Here is a 16,829-nt window from a genome sequence, read left to right on the forward strand (position 1 = left end):
AACCAGTGCCCTCAACTGCCAGACTCCCTTCCTCTGCCAACATAGGGATGCAACCCACGGCATACAGGCTGCCCAATTTGGTCGCCTCTTAGGACCTGCGATGGGGTGCTGTGCACACATTCTACCCTGGTTCCACACGGGGGAAGAGCTATCAGCATTACCCACCACATCACGGGGAGGTTGCCCTTCACGAGTGCCTCAAAGCTAAAAAAAGAATGCCTGAATAAAATCTAGGAATATCAGTCTATCAGATTACTTGTACCGTTTCAGATATCACTCAGCCTGACCATGACCAGCCACGAGGAAGACATATCTGATCCAGGAATCCCTATGACAGGGATACACTATGAAGAAGGAGATAGACCTAAAGCACTAAAACAAAGAGAATCATGGGGCAGGCATCTAGATTACATGCTAACTATGGTGGGCTATTGTGTTGGATAAGGTAACCTGCTTAGGTTCCCCTACATCTGCAACAGGAACGGTGGAGGTAGGAATTCTATAAAGTAACGTACAAAAAATATACCTGAAAGATTCACTGAAGATGAACTAGTACAAAGAGTTCAACCGATACAAGCCCAAATTCTCATTAATTGATCAAGTAAATTGAGAGAACTTGATATTCATCTATCTTATCAGGTCACTTTAATGATAGCTTTGGAGGAGTAAATACATATCATATGGGTTGTTTTCATTAACTTTGACAATTTGATTTTGAGTTGTATTGCAATAATCACAATCATTTGTACAATTTGCGATAAACAGACTGAAGATGTCGTATTGACTGTAACATGACTAGTTTTGTAATAATCTCACTTCCCTTGAGATCCAATCAGTGTTGTTCAAGTATCCCAGTCTGTACTTAGACATTTCAAAGCAACAATATGAAACTGTTGTATTTACCCCTGAGATGTTTAGTTGCAACAATTTAATCTTCTTATGTAGGGTTGGGGTTGGGGATGGTAGATAATGCATTCCTGTATATTAAAGTGAGTGAGTGAGTTTGGTTTAAATCTGCTATGAACAGTATTCCAGTTATATCACAGCACTGGTTTGATTATCAAATCGTTTCTCTCTAAATACATGTTTGTGGGTAGGTGAGTTGGTTATATGGTATCTTAGGGTCTTCTATTTTATTAAAAACCCATGAACCCATAATCAGGTCGAATGTTGGATTCGAACCTATGATCAGAGGATCTGGTTTGCCATGCATGCCCCACAAAATGTACCATGTTTGACTGAACGTATCTTGTCAAAACTATAGCATCATTTCGCTATAGTGATTAATACACCATCCCACTGACACAAGTTCGGACTTACTTGAGCAAAGAGATCACTAAAATTAATTTGATGGTTTGACTCAGCTGATTGTTTGACGTTGCTCATGACACGAACTACTGGATTGTCTGGACCAGATTTAAGTTGGAATGGCGCTACATCATTAAATAAGAAATAGATATAACGAATTAAACAACACAAAGTCACTACTTCTTACTGCCAAAAATATGTCTACTTTCTTTCAGGAGCGTTTTTGATCCCTTTCATCCTTTGTCTTCTGATCACTGGGTTCCCAATGTTTTTCCTTGAGTCTTCAATCTCTCAGTTCTCGGGAAAGGCTGCCAAGCATGTCTGGAGCTTTTGTCCAATGTTTAAAGGTCAGAGGTCGATACTTTATTTCTAAATATACTCTTAAAAAAGAAACGCAAAGCCAGATTTATGTCAGGTAGGAAAATACATTTACCCGAGGAATCGTACCACATTTGGGCCAAAATGTTCAACTCAGTTATTGGTACATAGGAAAAGTCCAATGTGACGGTCAGCTACCATCAAAAACGCGTGTGTCCCCTTTGGAATCTATAGCGGTCTGACATTCCCTGCCTATGGAAGAGACAACTTTGTGAATCACATATTGGGGAATGGTAGCAACGCTAAAGGCAACTGCTGCAACGTCTGTGATTGGCGTAGCCATCTATCCAATTCATCCCACAGGTGCTCTTTTGGGTTCAAATCCGGGGATCTGAAGGGCCAGGGGAGAACCTCAACGTTGTTGTTGTGTAGACAGGCTCTTGTGATCCGTGCTGTATGTGGTATCATAACGCTACCCCTGAAAACCTGTCCACTTCCTGTAAGCAGTTTCCGGCGTAATATTCTCCCTGACGTTTGTAGACCCGTTCTCTTCAATTCCCTCGACGGAGGATAAATCTTGTCACCATAACTCATTAAACCTCCTCCTTTTGGACCTCTTGTTTCTTATAGCGTTTTGATCAAATTGACCACAATGATATGTTTATTTTCAAATCAAGGGTTAAAATGTTACATAATTAGGTAAATGATAATGTGTTTATTTGAACTAATTATTATAGAGTATACATAAATATATAAAGAAATATCACTAAAAACATAAAAAATACTCTCAATCATTATTGAGAAAAACATGTGAAACATGGTTGAAAAGTTTGACAAACATTTGATGTTATTTTATGTTACGTAACCATGAACATCTATCATCCTGTTTAAGAAGAATGTGACTGAGATATTGTCTGCCATTAATAAAAATATACGTTGATTGTTAACATGTTAAAATTTGTTTTTACAATGAGTAGGTATTGGTATTGGTAGCGTAATATTTACATCAATCTTCACGACCTATTACACCCTCTATCTGGCCTTGCCCATCTACTACATGGTGAAGTCCTGCTCCAGCGTCCTGCCCTGGACAACTTGTGGCAACAGCTGGAACTACGATCTGTGTGTGGAAGGTGTGACTACAGCCAACAACAGTAACATGACAGCCCTGTCAGTCAATAGTACAGATACAACCATGGCGGCTGAGTCGTGGGAAAATGTGACTTTGGCGCACACATCCGCAGAGGAATTCTGGCAGTAAGACATCAACCGTGTTACATTCAATTCAGACAAACATAGAAGACCCATTTTACTTTTAATATAAAAATTTCAATCAGGAAGATTCTTAAGTCAAGTCTGTGAGTATTGGCAGTAGCCTATCACCTATCACAGGACTCGCGAACAAAGCTTTTGGAATAGAGGCTGAGGGTGACGGGGACACTCACGTTTGTATTGCGGCAGTGCAGGTATCGTGATGTTTATATAAACTTTTAAAGCACCACTGATTAAATCGAATCATCACTAGAACATTTATCTCCACGTCTACATACGACAATGTATTGACATGAGAGTAGTCCCCCTTTGGCAAAGAAGACGTTATCTGGAACGTCAACTGTTGAAAGCTTATGCCGAAAGTACATTCATGCATTTCAATATGCTTTCGCTCGTTAGATACGTTATGATATAAACTCGTTGTTATAGAAATGCTATCAATACTGGACTCGAAATCTGTACAACTGTCACTTGAATAATATCTACATATAATATCCAGTGACATGTATTGTGGAAAATTAATTCACACTTTCAGCTATTTTGTTTGACTTTCAGGTACAACGTCCTGGGTGTATCGACCGGATTGGAGGACGTGGGGTCTGTGCAGTGGCCCATAGCTGGATGTCTGTTTGGCTCCATTGTAATTATCTTTCTGTGTCTTTTCCGTGGAATCAGGTCTTCCGGCAAAGTAAGTTGACATAACTAATTCCATGTAATATAGGAACTATGTTATCATCGTATTGTCCGAATCATGAAGATCCGGGTTAGAATAGTTCTTCAGCAATCCATGCTTGCCGTAAAAGGCTACTATCCTAACGGGATCGGATGGTCGGGCTCGCTGACTTGGTTGATGCACATCATCGATCCCAATTGCATGGATCGGTGTCCCCGATGTCAATCACTGGATTGTCTGGTCCAGACTCGATTATTTACAGACCGCCATCATATACCTGGAATATTGCTTAGTGTGGCGTTAAACGATAAACCAACCAAACCATTTGTGTTGTCCATACACACTTACTGTATTGTTATTACATGAAACGATAGTTAATGCATACATCGAACCTCTGCATAATGATCATACTCATAGGTAAAGACGATTCTTTGCCGTCCGACACACAAGTTAAATGTCAACTTTTTAAGTAAGAGTCCCTTGTCAGCTCGGCCGAACACCGAGCCATTCTCTGGCCATTCTGAACAACACAACTAAGATTTGTTAATCCAACTGGGTTTTCTTTACATACTTATGTAACAGTCGTAACATTGCCATTTATTCCTGGATAATCGGATACGTATATAGACTGGGTGTTAAATTTAGAAATGAACACACCTGTTTTGACCAAATTCCTTATCTACGCATTTTCATAGTCAATATACAGTTTCAAAAATGAAATCAATATGCCATACAGTCCCACAAATGGACACCTTCATGACGGGAGCCACCGATGGGAAATGATACGCTCACCTTTTCATGAACACCTGGTATGATCACTGTTTTACAGTGATTCATGAATACATGCCTATGACATAGTCAATATCGTACAATGTACGTTTCTCTTGTTATCATTATAGAAAGAGTTTTGACGGTTTTACTCCCATGGAACCACACAACATCTAAGTATATGTTGGCCACATTGAACACCTCAAAAGCGTTCATTGTACAAACTTCACTATACCACGCAAAACAGGTATGGGATAGTTTGTCTGAGATGATACTACAGAAAAATACAGTCTGGCAATGAAAGAAAGTTATATATTTGGCAAGAACATCTCCGAAGACATCAAGCTCCCTGACAACAACATTGTGACAGTTTTGAAGCACGTGATTTCGGACAGCACGGGCAAGGGGTGGTATGCCAGATTTACCATTGACACTCAAACTCGGTTGTGAGTAGATGCATGTTGTTTTATTCGAACCAGACACTTTATTCAACACATGTGGTCATTAAGGAAGCAGGATCATGCGACGTTTGCAAAGTGCTGAATCTTTAAGTGTCATGGCATGTTACAGGTGGGCGCACGTCAGAATATCATTGCCCAAACGCTGCATGTTTCTTAATCAGAAGATTGTGGGCCTGACACCAACAAACAAGCATCGTTGATGATCGACGCCGCTCTGGACGCCCAAGAGCAACATTTGGCGGCCAAGGGCAGATTATTCAGAACAATGGCATAAACAAATCGGTTGCAAACTGCAACTCAGATAAGGGGCCGGTTGCGACAGGCAACTGTTGTGAGAGTACATACCCAGATGGTGCGAAATAGTCTGCACAAGTGACAATTGCGTGCATGTGTCATCCCACAACGTGCTGCACGTCATTTGAATCACAGACGTCAGTGGTGCAAGGAACGTCAGCACTGGAATAATCGACGTTTGGCATATAATGACGTTTTCTGACGAATGGCGATTCACTCTCGACTTCCATGACCGACGGAATAGAGTTTGGAGAAGTCCTTATGAGCGTTTTATGGACGTTAACGTCCTACAGCATGATCGTGTTAGGGTTGAGTCCATGATGGTATGGGGTGGTATCACAATTGCTGGCTGAACTTAGCGCCATATTGTCCATGGTCAGAGTCACAGGTCAAGGCTGTCGGGAAAACTTACAACAGATGTACCCATGTTTTGATTATTGTAATACAAATGTATATGAAATGTTTTCACGCATTACCACCACAGTGTATTCTCCACAAATTCGAAATTTGGAAGCCAAAACATATATTCAAAATTCCAATATGATTGCCATCACATTACCCTCTTTACCGTATCATTTTTTGTTATGTAGCTCTCAGACTAAGTCCATAAAAAAAGCATGAGAGTTCCAGTTTGCGAAACGGTAAGCGGATCCTGCCCAACCGGTAGCACCCGTCACATACGCATTTAAAGGTGATTCAAGTGTTCACCTAAAAAAATATACAGGGACATTAGTCAAAATAGGGATTTGCAGCGGACATCAATTTTGTCATTTCAAATTTATTAATGTCCATCACGTGCATATCTACCACAAAAGGTTTTGAAAGATCTTCCGAGGCCTTGAATGTTGTGGCATTGAGCAAGAGTCGTATGACGCTGTTTGAATAACTTGCATTCAGGTCCAGTTACGTTTTTCTTCCATTTTCTATTCATTTAGAAAGTATGGGAGCCAGGGAATGATAAGATCACTTGATTACCATGCATTGCGCGACGTATTAATTACACTGATAGTGCGCACAGGTAACAAAGGAAAACCGTTGCATTAAATGATGATATTTGGTTTTGATATTGACAACAGGTTGTGTATCTGACTGCGCTTCTGCCGTACTTTCTCCTTACTTCAATCTTCATTGTGACACTGCTTCAACCAGGTGCTCTAAATGGCATAATCTACTACGTCGTACCTGATTTCTCAAAATTGCTTGACACAGAGGTGAGATACAAAAGATGACACTTCTTTCATTGATTTAAACATTTGCTTCTTTACATTCACTCCTTACATTCACGACTTTTCTCATTTTTACGTTAATTATCCTTAAAATATTACCACTGACTCATTGCAAGCATCATTCAATGTCACAAACCATTAAACAGAGAAACTCAAATAATGATTGTCTGAATCTACCTTAAAGGCGCTTTGGCATGAACTACGTCAGTGGTATCATGGAACTTAAGAATCTACACATCAGCAACAGCACAATCCCGAGAGACGAAACATTTATCACAATAACCATTTTTTAAACACCTTTTTTTCCATTTTGTTTCCCATGCCTCTTTTCTTTCAACACTAAGTACTCTTTTACTGGATGTCTGTGAGTGAGTTTGATGTGCTGGGGCTCTTCATAATATCATTGTTTTGTGCACTTTTGCACACATTTATTTGTCTGATGATCCTCTTGTGAAGGATGTCAAGACTCACGATGAAAACAAGGCATTCCACGCATTTTCTTAAACGAGCCATGGATTTTGGACATAATCTCAATATCAGTGTTGAATTTGTTGAATGTTCTGTACTGCTGGACGCTACAGAAATGAGTGTCAACCAAGCGAAGTGCCATATAAAGTCGGCCCAGATTTTCAAGGAGAGACTATCTTAACGACCACTGCATAGAGTTGATATGCAGTGTGTTGAGAAGATCAGCAACCCTGCAGAGTCCTTCACTTGGATGAGGTCGTCTTTCTGTTTGCTGCTCAGGATTGGTCACTTCCCAATCGAAACCGTCAATGTGTGATTTTGCATCAAAATGTTAAAATGAAATGTAGATTATGTAATGAATTTAATGAGACTGTCCAACATATTGTCAGTGGATGCCCAACTTTGCCACAAACACAGTATCTTAAGCGACATGATGGAGTGGCTCCAATTTTTTATTACCGTCTTCACCGTGCATGTGGTTTGGACACAGACGTCCACCCATGGTACGACCCGGATTTATGTAGAGGGCGTCATGTAAAATGATAAATACAAAGTTCATCATGTCATTTGTGATGGATCCAATGAAATCATTCATATAATTGATTTTTCTGTCCCTTTAGACAGTAATGTGATTGACAAGATTGAGGAAAAGCATGGCAAATATCCGACCTCGCTTTCGAAATGTCACGCTTGCATCCCAAGTACCAAGTTGTCCGAGTCCCTATTGCTCTCAGTGCCTTAGGTTTGATACCTCCCAATCTGTTGACTGACATTGGGAGAGTACCCGGGTTTTCCACCAGGAATACAGCCCTTCTGACAATCTGGGTAATGCAGAAGGCTGCAGTGTTGAGGACTCTTCACATTCTGGGTCGGTTTGACTAGTGACTGGACTGCGCTTCCTGGGAGAAGTTTCATTCAATGTCTTTGCTGCGTGTAGATGGCGCAAGGGCCCTGAGCTGATGATGAGCCTAACCAGCCTGACTGTGCCAGGATCACCCAAACCCTCTTTGCTTCATTTTGTTATTTTAATCTGTACATAATAATAATAATACATCCAATTGCTTCATGGGTGAGAAACAGCACAGGCGAAGCAAAGGTTACTTAGATAGGTTTAGACATCAAGTGCATTTGTGCTTACTTCTTTAATGCAAATAAAACAATTTCCAGAGTTGGTTATGCATATTTGATTCAGGTATGGCTAGAAGCGTGTCTGCAGGTGTTTTACTCACTGGGGCCTGGCTACGGAGCAGTTGGAACTGCTGCAAGCTACAATGCTTTCAATCAACCATGTATCAGGTGAGCATTGGAGTGCATAAAAATTCTGCATAAGAAACGCCACTTCAAACAGTTGTCATTTACATCATGGATGTAATACAAGTATGAAACGAGACCATCATATTGAGTACGTTGTTAACACAAATCATGGATCATCTTGAGAGGCAGCTATGCTCAGCCATTTGAGGTGTATAAGAATGGCTCACCCATGACCCTCACTGGAAATGAGTATTGTTAAAGCCGCTTCAAGTAACATTCCAGTAATTTCATGAATACCAGAAATGGGCTTCACACATTGTTCCCATGTGGGGAACCCTATCCGGTCCTTCGTATTGATGAGCAAACACTTTCACTACTAGACTACCAACACTCTCAGTGGAAATGAGGTACACTCAAGATGCATAATTGTTTATAATTACAACGTATATGTAGTATCGTATTTTCCGCGTTTCTAATAAAAATGATTGGATGGTGTGGAATCAAATTAAATGCTATGTTTCAATAACTGCATGAGAGACTTACGATCCATAACTTCTTTCTCAAAAGGGATTCCGTGACCTGGCGTTAATGCACCAACTTGCAACATCTAAAATAATAGCGAGAGCTCTGATGTATCAGTCTGCCAAAAGATTATGAGTGAGTGAGTGAGTATGATTTTACGCGGGGGACACCAGAAATGGCTTCACACATTGTATCCATGTCGGGAATTGAACCCGGGTCTTTGGCGTGACGAGCGAACACTTTGACCACAAGGCTACCCGACCGCCTCCAAAAGAGTATGAAGGCCCTGTTATGAAGTATCACGATATCAGTTGAACAAACGCTTCAACGGTGAATAATGTATTACAGTGAAACGATACACCGATATTCCGATGCATCGCGATACATGACCCACAATACGATACACAATACACGAGGGAGTTTATATCGACCCGCCACGATACGGAACGCAAATCTTAAGTAGAGTTCCCTTGCTTCCCTCGTAACGCATTTCTCCCAAAACGCACATACATTTTTAATAAACTCTGATACGATGTTTCCCTCCACTCCCCCTACACTAGGAAACATAAACAACTAATATTCTAATATTTTTTCAAACACTGAAACGTAGATCGTGTAAGGTAGGCAGAACATGTTGTGTTGTCTCTTCCGGGTTTACGTTACCTTGCGATTGACTGCTCCGTGTGCTCGCTGAGTGTATTAACCTATCAAACAGGTCGTATGCAAATCTGAATGTATCCTATTGTTTCATTGGTTGACATTCACTGAGCAGCCAACCAGAAGGCTTTAGCGCGTGTCACGATGACTGGCACGTGCTTCAAACGACTTGAAAACATGGCAGCAGCCGAGTTTATTAGCGAGAAATGCGAGTTGGAAAAGCCCCCCAGTTCATTTAAGTCATCTGTGTGGGACAATTTTGAATTTCCCGTATTATATCAGGATGGAGTGCAAACTGTCAATAAGGAAAAAACGGCTTGTCGCCATTGCTTCACTCGTTTGAAATACACGAGTAGTACCACAAACATGTCCACTCATCTTCGTAGTCATCACTCGGACATAGATAAATGCGGTCGCAAGGTTCCGTCTTCTATTCAAGGTACGCAGTCATGTGTTGTTGATTTCACCAAACCCTTGTCAGGCAGTCAACCTTATCTCAATGATGTAATTAAATCAAAATTACCGGCTGCATTGTCCCGCGCTGGGGCGATCACAAATAGCATTGGTGTTTTCATTGCTTTGTATATGCGACCGTATTCCGTTGTGGAGAATGTGGGATTTAGGCGTCTTGTCAACACACTCGAGTAAAGGTATCAGATTCCCTCCCGTACACATTTTACAAATACTGTTATGCCTAAACTGTACGAGAACACGAAACGTGAGGTCTTGAAACGAATTGAAAGTGCTTCGTCTGCTGCTATCACAACTGATGGATGGACGTCACGTGCGACCGAGGGTATGCTACCATAACTGCACATTTTGTTAGCGAAGAATGGCAAATAGAAAATCCTGTGTTGCAAACACGACCCCTTCACGAGATCCACACTGAAACTAACCTAGCTTTATCAGAATTGAAGACTGACAGGTTTGAAAATATTGCTATATCCAATGTCAATGGAAGCAACATTGTTAAAGCTGTCAAGCAGTCACCAAGTCTCAACCCACACATTAGGTGTGTTGCACACACTAAAAACTTAGCAAGTCAAAGGGCAATGCAAGTCAGAGTTAGAAGAGTCGTGTCCTTCTTTCACAGAAGCTCTCATGCTGCATCTGTTCTCAGAACCAAACAGTTGCTTCTTGAACTTCCCTATCACACACTCATACAAGATGATTCCACAAGATGGAATTCAAGCTATGACATGTTGGAACGTTATCTGGAGCATCAAGCCGCAATATTTGCTACAGTAACAGTCAAGGATGTCAGAAAAAATGCTGATTCACTTGTCACACTGTCGGATGAGGATGTGGGCTGTGTGGAGGACGCTACACGTGTCCTGAAGCCACTGAAAACAATCACAACTATCATGTGCAGTGAGAAGACACCAACAGTGTCACTGATTTTTCCACTCAAGGAACTGATTTTGAAAGCTATGGCTGATGTGGAATCTGATTCAGTTCTCATCAAAAGTGTGAAAGCTGCTCTTACAAAGGACCTAAAGGACAAATACACTGATCCTGATGTCAACCAGTTCCTGCAGGAGGCTACAGCCCTAGATCCCAGGTTCAGGTCCCTGCCTTACCATGATGAACTGGACTTCAGGTTTTTACTGGACTGACAGTGAAAGCAGTGGCATGTGTATCAAAGTTGAAGGTACTTATTTGTATATTAAATGTTTTGTCTGAAATTCTAAATATTAGTGCAGTAAACTAAATGTTTGAGAGCTTATATTTAGCCTAGGAAATGAAACAAGCATACATGTTTAGATTACAATTTCCTTCAAAACACTTCTTTAGAAGAAAAACAGCATTGATATTTTCTATGACTATTTTCTTCAGAAACAAAAAATTAAAAACTGACATTTAATATAGAAGATTTTTTATATCTGAATTCTGAAAACTTGTTTCAGACTGAGTGAAAGTGGAACCTGGTGAACCTCTCTACATGCTGAACCTGAAAGCCCACCACTACCAGCATTACTGTCTGTGTCTGACACTGAAAGGGAGGGGAAATCTGAGAGTGGGTCTCACGAACCTGACGAACCATGTAAAAAGAAAGTCAAAACTGCCATGGAGGACATTTTTTGAGAGGTGTTTATCACACATATTCAGGCGGCAAGACCACTATCAGCGTGTGTGGACAATGAGATACAACGATATGAAACCGAAGACTGTATTCCATTAACTGCAAATCCCCTGGAATTGTGGAAGGGCAATGAATGTCGCTTCCCTAACTTGGCTCTTATGGTCAGACATTATCTTGGAGTCCCAGCCACCTCTGTTCCCAGTGAGAGAGTGTTCTCCACTGCAGGAGACATTGTCAGTGGCCAGAGGGCATCACTGTCCCCCGACAATGTTGACATTTTGATATTTCTAAAGAAAACCCTCAAGCTGAACCATTCAGGCTAAACATTGATCATTTCTGGTGTTTGAACTCCATTGTTTGAACCAAATAAAAGTAATGTTTTCTGTTCATGTTTTTTTCAATAAAGTTGCGTATCGAGATATGTATCGTATCGTGACCAGAATATCGAGATTCTTATCGTATCTTGACCTTCCTGTATCGCTGCAGCCCTAGTGTATAGTACTATACAGTACATGCTTTCTTCATATAGCATCCGAACAGCGTTTCTGTTTGGCTGCAAGGTGTAAATCCGGAAAAAACATATACCGTGGTATAGTGTACACATTGACTATAATATCAGAGGGAACCAGCATCTTTTCTGGCCTGGTGACATTTGCTGTAAATAATTAAATGTCCCGAGCTACCGAAGGTAACCTGGCGAATTCTCATTTCTGGAAGTTTTTCAATTGCTGTTTCTCCTGAATTTGCAAAAGGATAAAGGGGTAATGGAATGTATAAAATTGAAGAACATGTGCAAGGCAACCCACCAATGTCAAACTTAACCTACATTTATAATTAATGAGGAAATAACTATACCACCAACAAGAAAAACAAGAGAACTGATGAAAGTGAAGGTGTCATGATTATAAATAAATGTGAAATAGATTTCAGCCGTGTAGATCAATATCAGTAAGGATAAGCTTCATGGATGACTCTTCTTTATTACAATTAGAAGCGACGTTTCGGTAACCTACACCGAAACATCGCTCCTAATTGTAATAAAGAAGTTGTTCATCTATGTATCTTATCCTTACTAAGTACTTCAACTTCTGAATGCCTCTCAAAGGCTGGTTCTCAATTCAAAAATGCTCAATGGGCCAGTCGAATTTCCATATGCCTTCATGTCGACGGTAATCAGTGACGACCTGGGCACGTCATTGTAATTGTCATCTTGCTATTAAAACTTTCTGCCAATAATTCTTGCAAATGGAACAGCATGACGCAATATTTCGTCAACACATTGCTGGTCAGTCAAATGTCCATTTAAAATGATCAAATCAGTTCGCATGTCAAGCGGGATATCGTCTTGCATATCGATCATGGTCTAGAATTGTTGCCCTGGCATGCCACTAGGTCGCCAACAACGTTTTCTGCCATCTGTCAATCGGAGGCAAATGTTGATTGACACAAAGCCGTTCCTGGTGTTGTCTAGCTCACCCTAGACTTTGGCAAGCTGTTGGTGGGGGTGGGGGGGTGGGGGGTGGTCACAGACTAGCTTTCAGGCGAGCTGCATTGAGCTGGTATTTAACCATAGATGTGGATATTCGCCTTCCCCTTATTGTACATAATTCTCTATTGATAAGTTGAGCAGATTTGAATCTAATGCAGCGTATTCCAGCGCCGTTTTATCTAAAGGTTAGGCAAATCTCGTATAAAATACGTTCATTCGTGATTTGAAATTTGAATAAACACTCGTCACCAGGACAGAACAAACTGTTTGCATCCGCTGTTTATAGTAGGACTCTCGCCATAAACGTCAAAAAAGTAACCGCGCCATTTCGCTAGGTACAGGCATAAAGCTTGATTGAATCGGATGTCAGTCCGGAAACAGACTTGTTTTCATGCAGTTGTACAACATTGGTGAGACATTAAAATATGGATGAATATATTAGCTGTTTCTGTTGAAGGTCCAGGTTTGGGATTTGTAACTTACCCAGAAGCTCTGGCCCAACTTCCGCTTCCTCAGCTTTGGTCATTCCTGTTCTTTCTGATGTTGTTGATGGTTGGTTTAGATTCACAGGTATGTCATGGCTTCATGTTTTCCTGAAGAATAATGGACTCGCCAATGTGAAAAAGCTATTATTAGGACAAAAGTAAATTAAATCGAGTGACAAACATGTATATATCACGTAATGCATATTAAAGAGGTTTTACTTCTTCTAGTTCCTGAATATGGAGGTAGTTGTTACTGCTCTGGTTGATCAGTATCCACGACAGCTGGGAAAGAGGAGGATGCTGGTAACAGGAAGCTGTTCTCTAATAGTGTTTCTTCTTGGAATTATTTTCTGTACACAGGTGATTTTTATTTATACAGCACTCAATTTTACAAGCCATGCCAAGCTTCATTTGTGTACTGGATATATAATATGCAGTAATATTATTGATAATAATGATAATATTAATCTCTATCAAATAGCAATGTTCAAAAATGATCAATGCCACTACCGTGGATAGCACGATTTAGCTCGATCTTGTTCCAATGTTGAAATCGAACAATGGACCTTGGTTCTATTAACACAAAACTTCAGCGATAGGTCTACTCCAACACGTCCGAATTGTTAGTAGACGATGGTCTGTAAATAATTGAGTGTGGATCAAACAACCCAGTGATTGACATCATGAGCATTGATCCCCGCAATTGGGATACGAAGACATGCGTCCACCAAAATTGTACTCCAAAACAAGAAGCAGTATTGTTAGTGGTAAGAGTAGTAGCAGATTTAGAAGAGGAAGTAATGATAGTAATAACAGTAGTGTTAGTAGTAGCACTAGCTGTTGTGGTATTCACATCAGTAGCGGCATCAACCATACCTGAGATGCAACAGCAGCAGCAGCAACAATTATAATATACAGTTTCACCCAGTCATCACACATGCCTCACTGTATTGCAGGGAGGGCCGTACATGTTCCAGCTGCTAGACTGGTATGTTGCCGCTTTGGGGCCCCTGTTGTTCTGCACACTGGAGTGTGTTGCTGTGATGTGGATATATGGTTAGTGTACATAGCATCAAACGATATTACTAATATTCCTGTCTTTGATAGGCATTTAAAAGGCATTGAGAAGTTGGGAGAACATGAATACATGATATTATAACGACGAAGCCAATGAGATTAACAGGAGAGGATTAATAAAGTACATTAAACATATCCAAGAAGTAAAGGTAAAGTTAAATATCATCGTGGCCAAGTCGGAGACAATCTAACCAAATATGGTCATAACATAACAAGGTCAATATGTTTCTTTCAGGGACAAAACAAATGAGTAGGGACGTAGAGATGATGACTGGAAAACCACTATGGCCACCAGTAAAGATCCTGTTGGCATTTGTGACACCAGCAATCTTGATGGTAAGTAATTAGTCATGTTTCACATTTGCCTCAATATGAGCCGACACAATAGTACCAATAACACTATACATTTTCCTCTTGTATTAATCCAAGAATATTGTGATAATAGATATGTACTATGAGAAAGAAGCATTCACAAGTTCTGGATGGTGACACGAAACTGAAGCAATGCATAAACAGTATACGTTTTGTATGATTTATTTTACACATAAGGTGCATTTTTTATTCATACATTTACAAATATTGAGATAGTTTTCTATTATCTCTGAAACTTCAATGCCAGAGGACAATCAGTCCACGGTCTCGATCATCCGCGTAAACAGATCCCACAGGACGTAAAAGGCAAATTAGTGGTGAAAAATATCAGGTTTGACCAGTGAAAATCAGTGAAGACATTTGACGTCTACGAACAAAACAATACAGGTGCTTACAATATACTTAACAATGTCACACGAGACAATAACAACCTGACTGAATTTGTTCTTGATATGTATGTTTCAGGCTGTGTTAATCCTTACACTTATAAGCTACCAGCCACCGACCTACGGCAAGTACGAGTTTCCCAGCTACGCCAGTATCATTGGCTGGTGTTTCGCTGCTATTCCACTTCTCACTCTTCCGGTCTACTCTATCATTGCTGTCAGAAAACACATGACAACACATTCTCTGAAGAAGGTAAACTTTGATTTCACTTTATCTGGACCGAAGGATGAACTATATTTCTGGGCTTATTTCAGAAGCAAACGCAGAATAGTCAAGATAAAATAAAAGAAGATCAGATAATTTTTCATAGGAAATTTTGGTTACATTAGAACAAGGTTTTAGCTTCTTGATGAACACATGTAGAATTATTTTTCTTGAAACTGATTACAGTAACTGGTACCAGTTTGTAAATTGCGTAAGCAGTACAGCTTCAGCTGACCCTTGTGAGTTTGGAATCAATGACAGTGCCCAGATATTGATAATGATCTTCAACTATAACCACGGGATTAAAACCTGACTTAATAAGTCTTAACTCTAAAACCATTTCTTTTGTTTTGGTTTGTTTTTACATTTTAACACAATAGTTATCTTTACACCGGAATTATTGTTTAGAAATCTCCTTCCAGTTGTGGAGTTCGGACTATTTGCTCGTACAACGTCATATGTACACTAAACAGTAAAACAATTAACAGTTAACAACTGAGATATAAAATGCGCGAGATGACACATCCAACACCCCAGCATAAAGCCAATGCATGAAGTCTGTTCTAGGAGTCCCTCTCATAAATTAATACATGTACAAAAGCAGCTTGAAACAAGATATGTACTGACTAACATTTCAATAAACGTATGGTTCGAACTATATATTTGATTAAGAATTACATGCACTTTGGAAATGAAACCATGCTAAGCAGGGAACAACCAACTGCTCTATCAATTTGCCTCGCCAAAGCCTCCATATTAGTAAAAACGTTTGTTTACCTTTCAGAGTGTAAAACTCGCCTTGAAGCCTGATGACGACTGGTATCCTGCAAATGACAGATACAGGGAGGCCTTCAGGAGGAATCAACAGACAGAAAGGCCCTCCCTCAAGGCCAACATCATGGACATGTTTAAATGATAAACCTGTAATGTTCTAACCTACACCGTAGAGTAGTCTACTGAGTATCATCTGCAAAAAACGAAACGCAATAGTGAATTTAGATGCATATTTTATATAAGTTATATAAATAATTAACATATGGTAATCAAATGTTCAAGATTGGCACACATCATTGTCATTTACCCAGGTTCCATATGGCATACATGAAACAGTAGATGTCCAAGGTGAAGGTCATCTGTTCTCGTGCATTGTCTTGTTGGAAAATGACGTTTGCTTGTTGCATTTTGTGATGCAATGAATCTAAATATGGGGTAGCAATAAGTTTGTTTGTTTGTTGTTGAACGCCGCACTCATCAATATTCCACCTGTGTATGACGGCGGTCTGTAAAGTATCGAGCCTGGGCCAGACAATCCAGTGATTGACATCATGAGATCATCCACGCACTTTGCATACGATGACATGCATCAACCGATCCCGTTAGTCACCTCTTACGACAAGCACTCATGTTTTATGGCAAACATGGTTAGCTGAAGACTTCTTCTGATCCCGATC

At 40.2% G+C, this 16,829-nt stretch overlaps 1 pseudogene; it reads left to right on the plus strand.

Annotated features, from left to right (window-relative positions):
* The first annotated feature begins 288 nt into the window (after positions 1 to 288).
* Positions 289 to 16,294, plus strand: LOC139470303 (sodium- and chloride-dependent glycine transporter 1-like; annotated as a pseudogene).
* Positions 16,295 to 16,829: the final 535 nt, after the last annotated feature.

The sequence above is a fragment of the Haliotis cracherodii genome, unplaced genomic scaffold, assembly GCF_022045235.1.
Source record: "Haliotis cracherodii isolate W230 unplaced genomic scaffold, xgHalCrac1.p SCAF_20, whole genome shotgun sequence".
Lineage (NCBI taxonomy): Eukaryota > Metazoa > Mollusca > Gastropoda > Lepetellida > Haliotidae > Haliotis > Haliotis cracherodii.